Source organism: Phoenix dactylifera, unplaced genomic scaffold, assembly GCF_009389715.1.
Source record: "Phoenix dactylifera cultivar Barhee BC4 unplaced genomic scaffold, palm_55x_up_171113_PBpolish2nd_filt_p 000885F, whole genome shotgun sequence".
Taxonomy (NCBI): domain Eukaryota; kingdom Viridiplantae; phylum Streptophyta; class Magnoliopsida; order Arecales; family Arecaceae; genus Phoenix; species Phoenix dactylifera.
Window position 1 is genome coordinate 145,971 of NW_024068248.1, and position 11,449 is coordinate 157,419.

Below are 11,449 nucleotides of genomic sequence, written 5' to 3' on the forward strand. Positions count from 1 at the left end.
AAATATGTATGAGGATCAAGACGGAGAGTATGAGGATCACTTACCTCAGACGACGGCGATGTCGACGACGACGGAGTAGCTAGGGCTCGCTCGGGATGGAGATGAGCTTGTCGGCGCACAGCTAGGCATCGACCGCAGAGGATGAGGAGACGGGGCCAGAAGAGAGTTAAAGACAAGAAGAAAACAAAGAGGAGGAGGAGGAGGAGAAGGAAGAGAAGGAGGAGTAGGAGGCTTACCTCAGACGACGGCAAGGTCGACGGCGGCGGAAGTAGCGGAGTCTTCGATCGCCGATCGGGGCTAGGGATGGAGGTGAGATTAGTTGAGGTGGAGGAGGAGGAGGAGGAGAGGGAGGTGGCTTACCTCAGAAGGAAGAGGTCGGACGGCAGCGGGGAAGTCGGCGCGCTCGCAGCTAGGGCTAGCAGATAGGAAATGAGGAGAGAGGGGCCGATCTAGGGCTCGCAGATAGGAAATCGAGGAGAGGGGGCCGATCGAGCGAGGGGTTGGGGTTTTCTAACGACGCTTATAAGCGTCGTTGTTTTCTTTAAAACTTATAACGACGCTTTAGAGCGTCGTTGTTTGTTTCGCTTTTCCAACGCTAACCCAAAGCGTCGGAAAAGGTTGGCGCTGAGCCAAACTTTACCGACGCTTTTCCCTAGCGTCGGAAAAAAGTCAGTCGCAAAACCAACATTTGTTGTAGTGTTAGCATCTACGGTGGTTCAAATTAACCTACCATCGTTATCAAAAAAGAAAAAAAAAAAAAACTGATTACCATCTAATACTTGCCCAGTTGACCTAGTATTTTTGGTTCCGCAATTGGATATGAAGTATTGAGTTATATGCGAAATTTTTATAAGCCAAGATCTTGATGATATTGGTAGGAGGACAACAAGATCAAGATGAATCAGAATCTTGGTTTATCTTGGTTATAGAGGGTAAAAATTTTGGAAGGAACAAGATCTCGGTCGATATCTAGGAGAGGTATTAAGAAACGACGATGTAGAGATATTCCGCTAATATCTTAGGACTAATATACCAAGGTTTTGGACGATATCTTAGAACAAGGACATCATAATCTCCGTCCATATCTTAGGAAGATCTCTACTGATATCTTAGGCTTCAGATATCGAGATCTCGACCAATTTCTTATAATTGAGATATGGAAATATTGGACGGTATCTTATGACTTGTATGGCCAATGGAATAATAAGTAGATCTAAAATCAATAATTATATCCAAATAGTGATCTTAAAATTTACATCTTAAAGAAAAAACTGAACCGATTCAATTTGATCAAGAATATCGCTGACCCATTTTGATCAAGAATACTGATTGAAGATAATGTATTGCCAATTCTACTTGCAAAGTGTGTAAGCGGGAATCTGCTATGGATTCCCTTCATACGAATTCATATGGATTTTCTTTTAAGAAAATCCCGAGACTAGTAGGGTGTTTAATTTGGACTTTGGTTATTCTCTTGCTGAGCAAGAGGCACCACACTATTCTTGTGTCATGTTTTCCTAGAACATACCTGATTATTTATGGGCAGCAGTTTGTCAGATATGGGATAGTTGATTATAAATATACACAATATTAATAATGTAATGTCCATTACTTTATATCTAAAAACATTGGCTCCAATGGGAAGGCGAACTTCCTATAACATGTGACACTACAGAAAAACCAACCTATCCCAGTGCTTTTTGCGACTTTTAGCGACGCTTACAAGCATTGGCTAAAATCCTGCTGATGGCAATGCGAAGCGTCGGCGCTACCGAAGTGGCAAAACTTTTTTCCGATGCAAGACGAAAATGTCAGCAAAAACTGGGATTTGCCGACACTTATAAAGCGTCGGCGAATAAGCTCGGTGAATACCCGACGGACAAATTCCTTATGGCTTTCCTCCTAGTTTTCCTCGACGCTTTAAAGCGTCGACAATTGCCGACGCTTCAAAGTGTCGGAAAATTCCGAATTTGCCGATGCTAATGTAAACGTTTGAAACGTCGGCATAGGCGTGCCGTTGGCTGTGCCACGACGCCTTTTACCGACGCTTAAAAGCGTCAGGAATTATATTTTTTTAAAAAAATAAAAATGCCAATTCATATTATAAAACATACATTATAACAATATGAACCTGTATTACCTCGACACATTGACACAACACTCAGATCATTCAAAATATGAATATTGTCATATCTGATTAAATTTACATAATAAGTTTAGAATTACAATGTACTCTGAAAAATAAGAAAACATATACATATTAAACTCCATAAAAAACAGTCTAGAAAGCATCAGGGACGGGATTCAGCTCCATCATCATCATCTCTACGAGCGTTTGAAGTATCAGGAATTTACAAAAAAAAAAGAAGAGAAAACTTAAAAGTTAGGAATAATGTGATACATTAACTCATATATTATAATTAATAATATGTAAAGTATTCAAATATATATAGTTATTTACCTGAGAAGGGAGAAATCGTTGTAATATAGATGAAATATTCGCAAGCTGAGACTGCAAATTTGCTTGGTTCTGCTTCAGCTCTTCAATAGTTGCTTGAAGATGACGAACTTCTGCAGTGCTACTACCTTCTCTGGCATTTCTTGTATACATGCCCATTGAAGACAACTGAGTGGGGGTAACTCCAACGCCGTAACCCCTCACTCGATCATAATGCTCTGGGCCCATCAATTCAGCGAGCACTTGAGCTTCAATATGACTGGTCACATCAGATGATGATGACTCCCTGACGCGCTTTGAAATAACATTTATTTTCCTATCCTATATCTCTCAAAAGAAAAGGTAAAATTAATGTATGCCAATAATAGAACAAAAAAAAAATACAGCACAAGTCAAAGATGAATACATACAACTATATCTCTTGACTCCTTCCGAACAAAGCTGCCATCTCGGTGGGTGTGAGTCATTTTTTAAAACTCATGAAACCTCTCTCTCTCACTCTCTCTCTTCAAAAGACTAAAAATGATAAAATCTCGTAAAGAGCCACCACAGATGCACCAATAAGAAGGGCAAGATTAACAAACTTCTGTATCAAACTTCAATACCATATCTAATGGTGGAGCATATATGCTCTTATCTATAAAAAAACTGTAAAAACCCTAATCCAATACCTGCTACGGATCCACAAAAACAAAAATCCAACAAAGGTTTCTTCCCAAATGATCAAATACAACAGGGATTCAATCAAACATACCAAGAATCTGACCAAACCGAACGAAAACAATATAATCGAAAAAGGAGAAGAACAATCATACCTTCAAGGCTCTCCCGATCGGTGCCGCAGAGAAGGAAGTAGGAGAGGAGGTTGCGCCGCAGAGGAGAGAGGAGGTCGCTTGGCGCTGGAGAGGAGGGAGAAGGACGGGACAAGGGTCGGGGCCGGAGAGAGGAGGAGAGGAGAGGAGGGTCGGCTATTAGGGCTTGATATATCGATCGAGGATGGAGGAGGGGGGCGGACGCGGGTTTGATGGAACGGTTTCAACGACGCGAATAAGGGTCGTCTTAGGTCAAGTCTACGACGATGCTAATAAGCGTCGTAGATTGCCGATGCTTTTAAAATGCGTCGGTTATTTTTGGTGCTATACGGAAAATTGCCGACGTTTGTAGAAAGCATCAGCAAAAAAGCGTCGTTAAAACCCCTTTTTCTGTAGTGGAGTTATACCATGTAGATAGGCTTGGACCCAACCAGACATAGCTCCAACCTATATATTTAGAAATTTAAAGGAAAAAATAGTAAATTCAAGTACTTAAGTTTAAATAACAAGATGTGAAATATAAGGATGTGATACATCCAACCTTACAATTTAAACATCCCGCCAAACTCACAACACACTACAATAATATATATAACCTTTTAGCAGAAAAAAATGTCACTAGAATTATCATAAGATTTGCTGCTAAAGAATTATCACGATGGAATAGTGGGAAAATTAATAGCTCCTATGGACGCTGTTGCTAAAAGTTTATCTATATGATTTAGTATTTTGATGCAAAAAAAGGATCTCAGTGTTAAAAAAATGTCTCTAGGAGAGAAATTTTTCAGAGGCCACATTTTTTCCACTGCAAGACTAGCTACATCTTTAATTTTGTAAAAGGTAATTATTTCCTCCGCTATATGCAAACTATTTTAATAGATATCGTCACTATAAAATCCATTCTAAAAGTATATTTTCTTGTAGTAATACTTTGCATTTTTCTCTTTTTTGTTTCAAGAAGTGCTTTGTTTATGAAATATTGAAAAACCTTTTAAACAAACATGCTAAGGATCCATATATAGTAGGTCCCCTCATCCTTTTCTCTATCCTGCAATCCAATGGCAAAAGCCCATATGATACCATATTAATGAATAAACAATGTTGTAGCTTCATCATTTTCATCTTTGTTTTAAAGTGCTTATATTGACATGTATTGGTTTAGCTTGTTGGTGACGCTTGCATCAATATAAATAGTCGACTTCTATCACATGAGAATATTAAGTCCTTCAAAACAACAATGCAATATAATTAGGGGTTGTTTAGATAATCCAACAGGATCAAACAAGATTTTCTACTATATATGTAGATTAGGCAACCCATTTAAGTATAGCCCATATCAATTGAGGCATGACTTTGTATAAAGATCTTGTAATATATATATATATATATATATATGGCCAAGTGTGGCTCAAAGCCTTGACCTTACTGGACTCAACAGAGTAGAGTTCTATTTGGGTCAAGACATATTAGATCAAGGCATGACCTTATATGAATATCTTAATAGCATATATATATATATATATATGGATTTTAAAATGGGCCAAGTATGGCTCAAAGCCTTGACCTGACTGGACTCAAGAGTTCTATTTGGGTCGATAAATTAGATCGAAGCATGATCTCGTATAAAGATCTTATAAATGGTCGATGCTTTTCTAATACTAGTCACCTGATTTCTCTATGTATGAGTCATAAAGAGTCAGAAGTATTGGGTGAGTTTAGATTGGATCACTTAGGGTCTGAGCCTTGCAAATTAGACTATTGTGTGCTAAAAATAAGTCAAAACAAATGATCCAAGCCGACCTGTGGGTAAGAGTAATTAACCATATATCGAATCAAGTAGGATGTGAGTCAACGTTCCTCATGCCGTTGCCCTAAACCGACCTAATCTGAACTCAATACAATGCAACCCATTCCGCCCCTGGGCTTTTCGGATAAAACACAAGTTACACAACCCTAGTCTTAAATCACCAGATATAATTTTGTTTGTTAGGTACTTGTATAATGCAACTTATAGCAGCATTTTTCCGAAACCTGTGGCAAATATCCAAAGCACGTCGTTCGATCATACGTTACTAAATTCATTACTATGCCCTCTAATGATTTTACAAGACTATATATGTCCAAAATACATAGTTCATACGGTACTAAATTCATTAGTTTGACCTATCATGACATCCGAGACTATAAGCTATGCTTTTTAAGGAAACCTCCACCACGTCCAAAATACATAGTTCATGCGTTACTAACTTCATTAATATGACCTGCCATATTTTGTAACGCCAAAGGCTACGACAAAATTTTGTAGTTGATATACATAATTTATGCGTTACTTCATTCATCGCTGAGCCGTTAAAATACAATAACTTCAGCATTTATTATTGTAACTCATCCATTGCTGCCCAACCGAGCAGGCTATAAATTGGAGGGAAGGAAGGTGGAACCACCGTGCAAGCCACAGCATTTAAGGACTATCATTTCTCAAACATGGCATTCTCACAGGCGCCGGCGACTATGGTTGCTGCCGGCGTCTCTTCCCATGTTCGGACGACAGAAGCAGCAGCAGCAACAGCAGCACCGAGCTGCTCATCCTTAAGAATCGGGGTTCGATACTATTCCTGGAGCGGGCGAAGATGGTGGTAGAGGCACGAAGGACAGCACTGATGGGTTGTCCATCATCACAAGCCGACGACGGAGCTAGTTGCATGGCTCGAGAAAGAGATGCGAGATATTCAAGAGAAGTCGTCGGGCCAGCAGGAGTACGAGGAGTCCACCAGGGTTCACTGCATGGGCTGTTGACCCATCTATCCCCCTCAGCTCGATCCTGCTTACCCATGACTTGATCCACCAGTGGCTCCTTGTTTCGGCCTCCAGTCTCTAGACCTCCTGGCGAACCCGTGTGCCAGTACTACATGAGGACAAGAGACTGTAAATATGGTTCCACATGTAAAGGACCATCATCCACCAGAGAAGAACGCACCAAAATTTAATTGTGTTGTTTGGTTGGTCCAGTTGTCTTCCCCTTCGCCCGGCATAAATTCTCTACTGTCACGATTCGATGGATAGCTATGACTCCATGGATCTTTATATCTACATGGTAATGTAACCTGATATCTATTTCAAAACCTATTTGTAAAGCATGCAAGCAGAATATCAATAGTGGAATCCTACGTTATGATTTTTGATATGGTTTGTTTTTTAGATTTTTATTGCGGTATAAAATTTTGATCGTGTCATTAGATGAGTTCTCTTGCTATCATTTTCTGTAATCTTTGCGTGTCATCTGTCTTATGATAGGCAGCGGCAACCCCAAAGTTATGCATCTATATGTTATGGATAGTTGATTGTCATTAAAGAACTTGTATTTAAAATTGTTGCTTTCTTGATGCGAGCAGAGAAGATTGCACTCTTCAATTTTTGAGCTCATGATGGAAAATTTGGGAAGCAAGGGATGACGAGATTCCTTTTTTTTTTTTTTTTTTTTTTTTTTTGATGTTCCACAGAGCCAGAAGCTCCAGCATATTCCACGCTTATATTTTTCATTTAATCCTCTTCTCCTGAGGGGCTGCACATTTGATATTTATCATATTCTCGAACCATTTGGTAAACTTAAAGAGATGATTTCTTTCAATTTAACAACATCTTTTCCCTTGTAAAATGCTTGGAGATGAGATAATGGAAATGGATCCGGATCCAGCAGCTTGCTTAATGTCCTCAGATAAGCCCCATTAGATTACACTAGTTTGGGCAATTCATGGTTAGGGATCGGATCAAGGGACAATTCAGCAACCATATGATGTTTATGGTGCTGCTTGTGCTGTTTGGACTAGTTCAGTTGTATCACTTATTTTTTGTTTTCCTCATGTATGCGTTATATATCCAAGTATTGCATTGAATAGGTACGTAACTAACATCGCATTTACCAGTGCAATTTGTTCACCCTCTCTGTGAGCTAAAAAGAGCTGATCAGTTTGCTAGCTAATAGGCGAAACTATACCATGGCAATTGCCAGGGCAATTTGTTCCCATCTCTATGAGTTAAAAGAGCTCAATTAGCGAGCTAATTATTATGATTTGTCCTTTACAGAAAAACATGTATAAGTGTTGAAATTACTGTACTCCCAGGGACTGGTGTGGTAGTTTGCTTATCAACCAGTTATCAACTAGTTATCTTTTAGCTGAAGTAGAACGTGAAAGCATTAATCACCAGTTTGCTGAGGTTTCCCTTGCTTGCAGGCTTGACATTAAGTTTAACATACACAGTATTTACATAATGCCCATTACTAACCTTTATTAGTTGTTCATCTGATTAAAACAATATTATCATAAAAACTAAAAAATCTTATCTCTATCAGTTAAAAATTTATTTTATTCGATCTGCTAATGTGACATAATCTAGTAAAGATGTTGCTTTACTGTTATTTCCATTTATGAAATAATGCGGGTAAACAATGTCCATTATTTTTGTTTAAATGGTAAATAAGGGGTCTACAAGTGGCTTGGATCGATCTCCATCAAAAATCCGACTCATATGCAACCGACTCCAATTAGTGGGTTAGGTTGATTTGTGCAGAATCCAATCAGTCTTACTTGGAATTTGGCCTAAGATTATCCATGATTTCATCCAACTGACTCCACCAGAAATATTGATTTATTATCCAACCCAATCACTATAACCTACCATAGTAGCTTTCAAGTTTAAAGTTGTAGCACATAACATTTTTTAAGTTTAAAAGTACTATATATATAGAACCAAATATAAGAATTGCTAAAAAATATGTAGTTTGCTTTAATACTAACAATTTCAAACACTACATGAAGAGTTTGAAGAGTTTTTTGTATTTTAATAAATATTATATTTTTATTTAGTATCTCTTGTTACTGTAAGGGCATGGTCCACTGATCGGCCAGCACTTGAATTGGGCCTGTGGGCCGACCTCAAGAGGCTAGCCTAGCCCTTCATGTGTTTTTGGTGATGAATCGGGAAAGGAGGACTCTGACTGGGAGTCTTCTTTCTCTCCATTTTCGATCACGATCCGCGATCGAAATAACTGAGTCCCAAGCCTAATCGAACATCGAAAGCTTGGATCTTTGCCTATTTAAGACTCCCCATCCTTCCCCTTTGAGATCCATCAAAGAATAGGGGTCATTTGCTCTCAATCTCAAGCTTTCTTCTCGAGAGTCTTCCTCCATTTTTCGCTAGGACAAGTCGCCAGAGAGCCTCGCCAGACCTAGGTACGAGCTCTCCATCATCTTCTCTTCATTCCTTTATATTTTGGGCTTCATTTTCTTGGATGTGAGCCGGCAAATGCCAGAGACCTTTCCAAAATATAGCACCTCTATTTCTATATTTTCCACCGAGTTTTGGCACTGCCGGGTTGCCGAGATTGGCTGGGGTTTGCGATCACCTAATGTCGCCATCGGGTAGGGCAGTCGGGTCATCGCAGCCGCCACAAGCTGCTATTGCTGGCAAGGGAAAAGGAAGAAGATGAAGATGGAAAGAAGGATTCTTCCCTCTTCTATGTTTTCTCTCTTCTCTCTCTCTTTCTCTCTCTTCTCTATACTTTCTATCTCTAGAAGATCCAAGAAACCCAAAATCAGGTCAAGTCGACCGAATCTACAAATTCGAGTGGATCCCTAAAAAGAGGCTCTGAACTGCCCTGGTGCTTGAGTCGCCTACTAGACTGATCACCTGGTCTTATCAAGTGTTCATAGAACCCACTGATAATGAACTATGTTAAACAACTTTGGCCTGATCGAGTCCATATCCTACGATTTATTGATCGAACGCTCAGACCCGACCCGCCCAGAATCATCGAACAATTGTCCTTATTTCTTATTATTTTAATTCAATTAAAATTATCAAACATAAATTAATTTTGCTTTTAATATTTTTATAGAATTAATTGAATTAGCTAGTGAAGTGTGACAGTGTAAGATGAAAGAGGTAAGCAGATCTTGCACTCCTTATTATCTTTCAAATTATCATATTTTTCTGCATAAAATTTTTTGTGGATATGTCATATTTTTTAAAATTATGAATTGGCATATGTATTATGAAAATCATGCTTTATTATGAAAAATAGTTCCATGAAAATAGCTTTGTTATGAAATATGAATATGATCATGCCATTTAGTAATTTTTTATCTATTTATATGTATGTTTTAAGAAAAAAGATATAAGTTTTCTAAAGGTTCTCAAATAGATATGTATAATCTCTAAAATTGGAAAAATTGACATCCGGAGCTATCATCCATATGAACATATGCCCTGCCAATGAGTATAAAGTTAGCATACAAATCATGAATCTATATCGATTACGAACACGGAGTCACGGGTCTAAAGTGACTGTAGCATGAATATCTGTGAGCAATATTTTGAACTATGATATAGCTAAATGGCAGAAGAATAATTTATGTATTTATTTGTAAAATGAACTTAGAGCTATATTTATGAATATGAATGATTTATGCATTATGACTTGTTTTATTATATTATCCAATTCTCGAATTCTAAGATCCAGCCCCATTCTACTGGAATTATCCAAACATACCCTTAGTTGCTGGCTATTTAGGAATTGATAATTGCTAGACATGATTCCAGTCATCTTAGAATTTTATAGAATTTAACCTACCAGTTATCATTCAGAAAGCAACCCATCAAGTATAGGTGGCATGAATCAATAATCGGTGATTTTTACGTGCGAATACATTTCCTATTACCTAATGTGAGTGAGTTGTTGTAACTTGCATATTTACGGTACTTGTTAGCTAACTATGACGTGAGCATGTGTCTAACATACATAGTTTTTTTGCGTTACTGGAATTCATCGCTATGGCCTAGCATGACCTATAAAACTATAACAATTACGTCATGACGCCTTTAATGAGATTAATATTTCTTCTTTGTCGTTCTTGTATTTCTTTTGTATAAAACAAGCACTCCTCCCAATGTTTTTGCTGCTCATGTCTTCCACTAGTATGTCTGGTGGTTGTTTCCATTGCAATAGATGTTACTATTGTGATATCCTCCATCTTTTGTTAGGCATGCTGCTAACTTTTACTAGTTCTTGGTCAATTTAGGAAGCAATTCTTTGGAATGGGTGGTTTAGGAAACATGAGAGGCCAGAGGTTAGGTAAGTTAATCTTATTTATGTATATTTTCTATATATAAATTGATGAAGTTTAATATCATTAATTTTTCTAATCATTAGTTTGCTAGTACATATTTTAACAGCATGCCAAGGTGTTATGTACACTTGATTTTGTATTAGATTTTCGAAAGCTTCCACATTTGCGTTGTGGTAGCAATAGCAACTCAACACATGAAAGAAGTAGAGTTCAATCCTATTCCCTCTCATTTAGAAGGAGATTATGGCAAGGATGAAAAAAAGGAGAATGCTCCAACTACAGGTAAATCTAGTGACCAAGGCATGATCGTTGATCATGTCCTTAGGAGATCCAGTTTGAGCCCCACAACCCTAGAAATCAATAGCATAGATATCATAAAATGAAATCCTAGAACAATAAAGGGGAGATGGAAAAATATTTTACTTCAAATCTACTTGTAGAATATGTAAGCAGAACATTTTTACCTTATTTTTTTGCATATATGTGTGTGTGTGTGTGTATGGTGTGTGCACGTATGTATATATATGTGTATGTGTGCGTATACCTTACTTTAAGTATTAAACTTCACTCTAAACTTTAACATACGTCATCTATCTAGAATAATTATTAATTCTTATATTTCAAAATATGCTCATTATCTTCTTAACTTGTTAAGCTTATAATTAAGTGTTCAACTAATAGTTAGGAAATTTTATGCTGGGTTCAATCTGCTTGGTATATAATACTTTTTAACACACGAGAGAAGTATTCAATCCTATTCGCCTATCATTTAGAAGGAGATTATGGCAAGGATGAAAACAAGAAGAATGCTCCAACTACAGGTAAATCTAGTGACCAAGGCCACGATTGTTGATCTTGTCCTTAGGAGATCCAGTTTGAGCCCCACAACCCTAGAAATCAATAGCATAGATATCATAAATGAAATCCTAGAACATAAAGGGAGATGGAAAAATATTTTACTTCAAATATACTTGTGAGATATGTAAGCAGAACATTTTTACCTTTTTTTTTGCATATATGTGTGTGTATGTGTTGTGTGTGTGTACCTTACT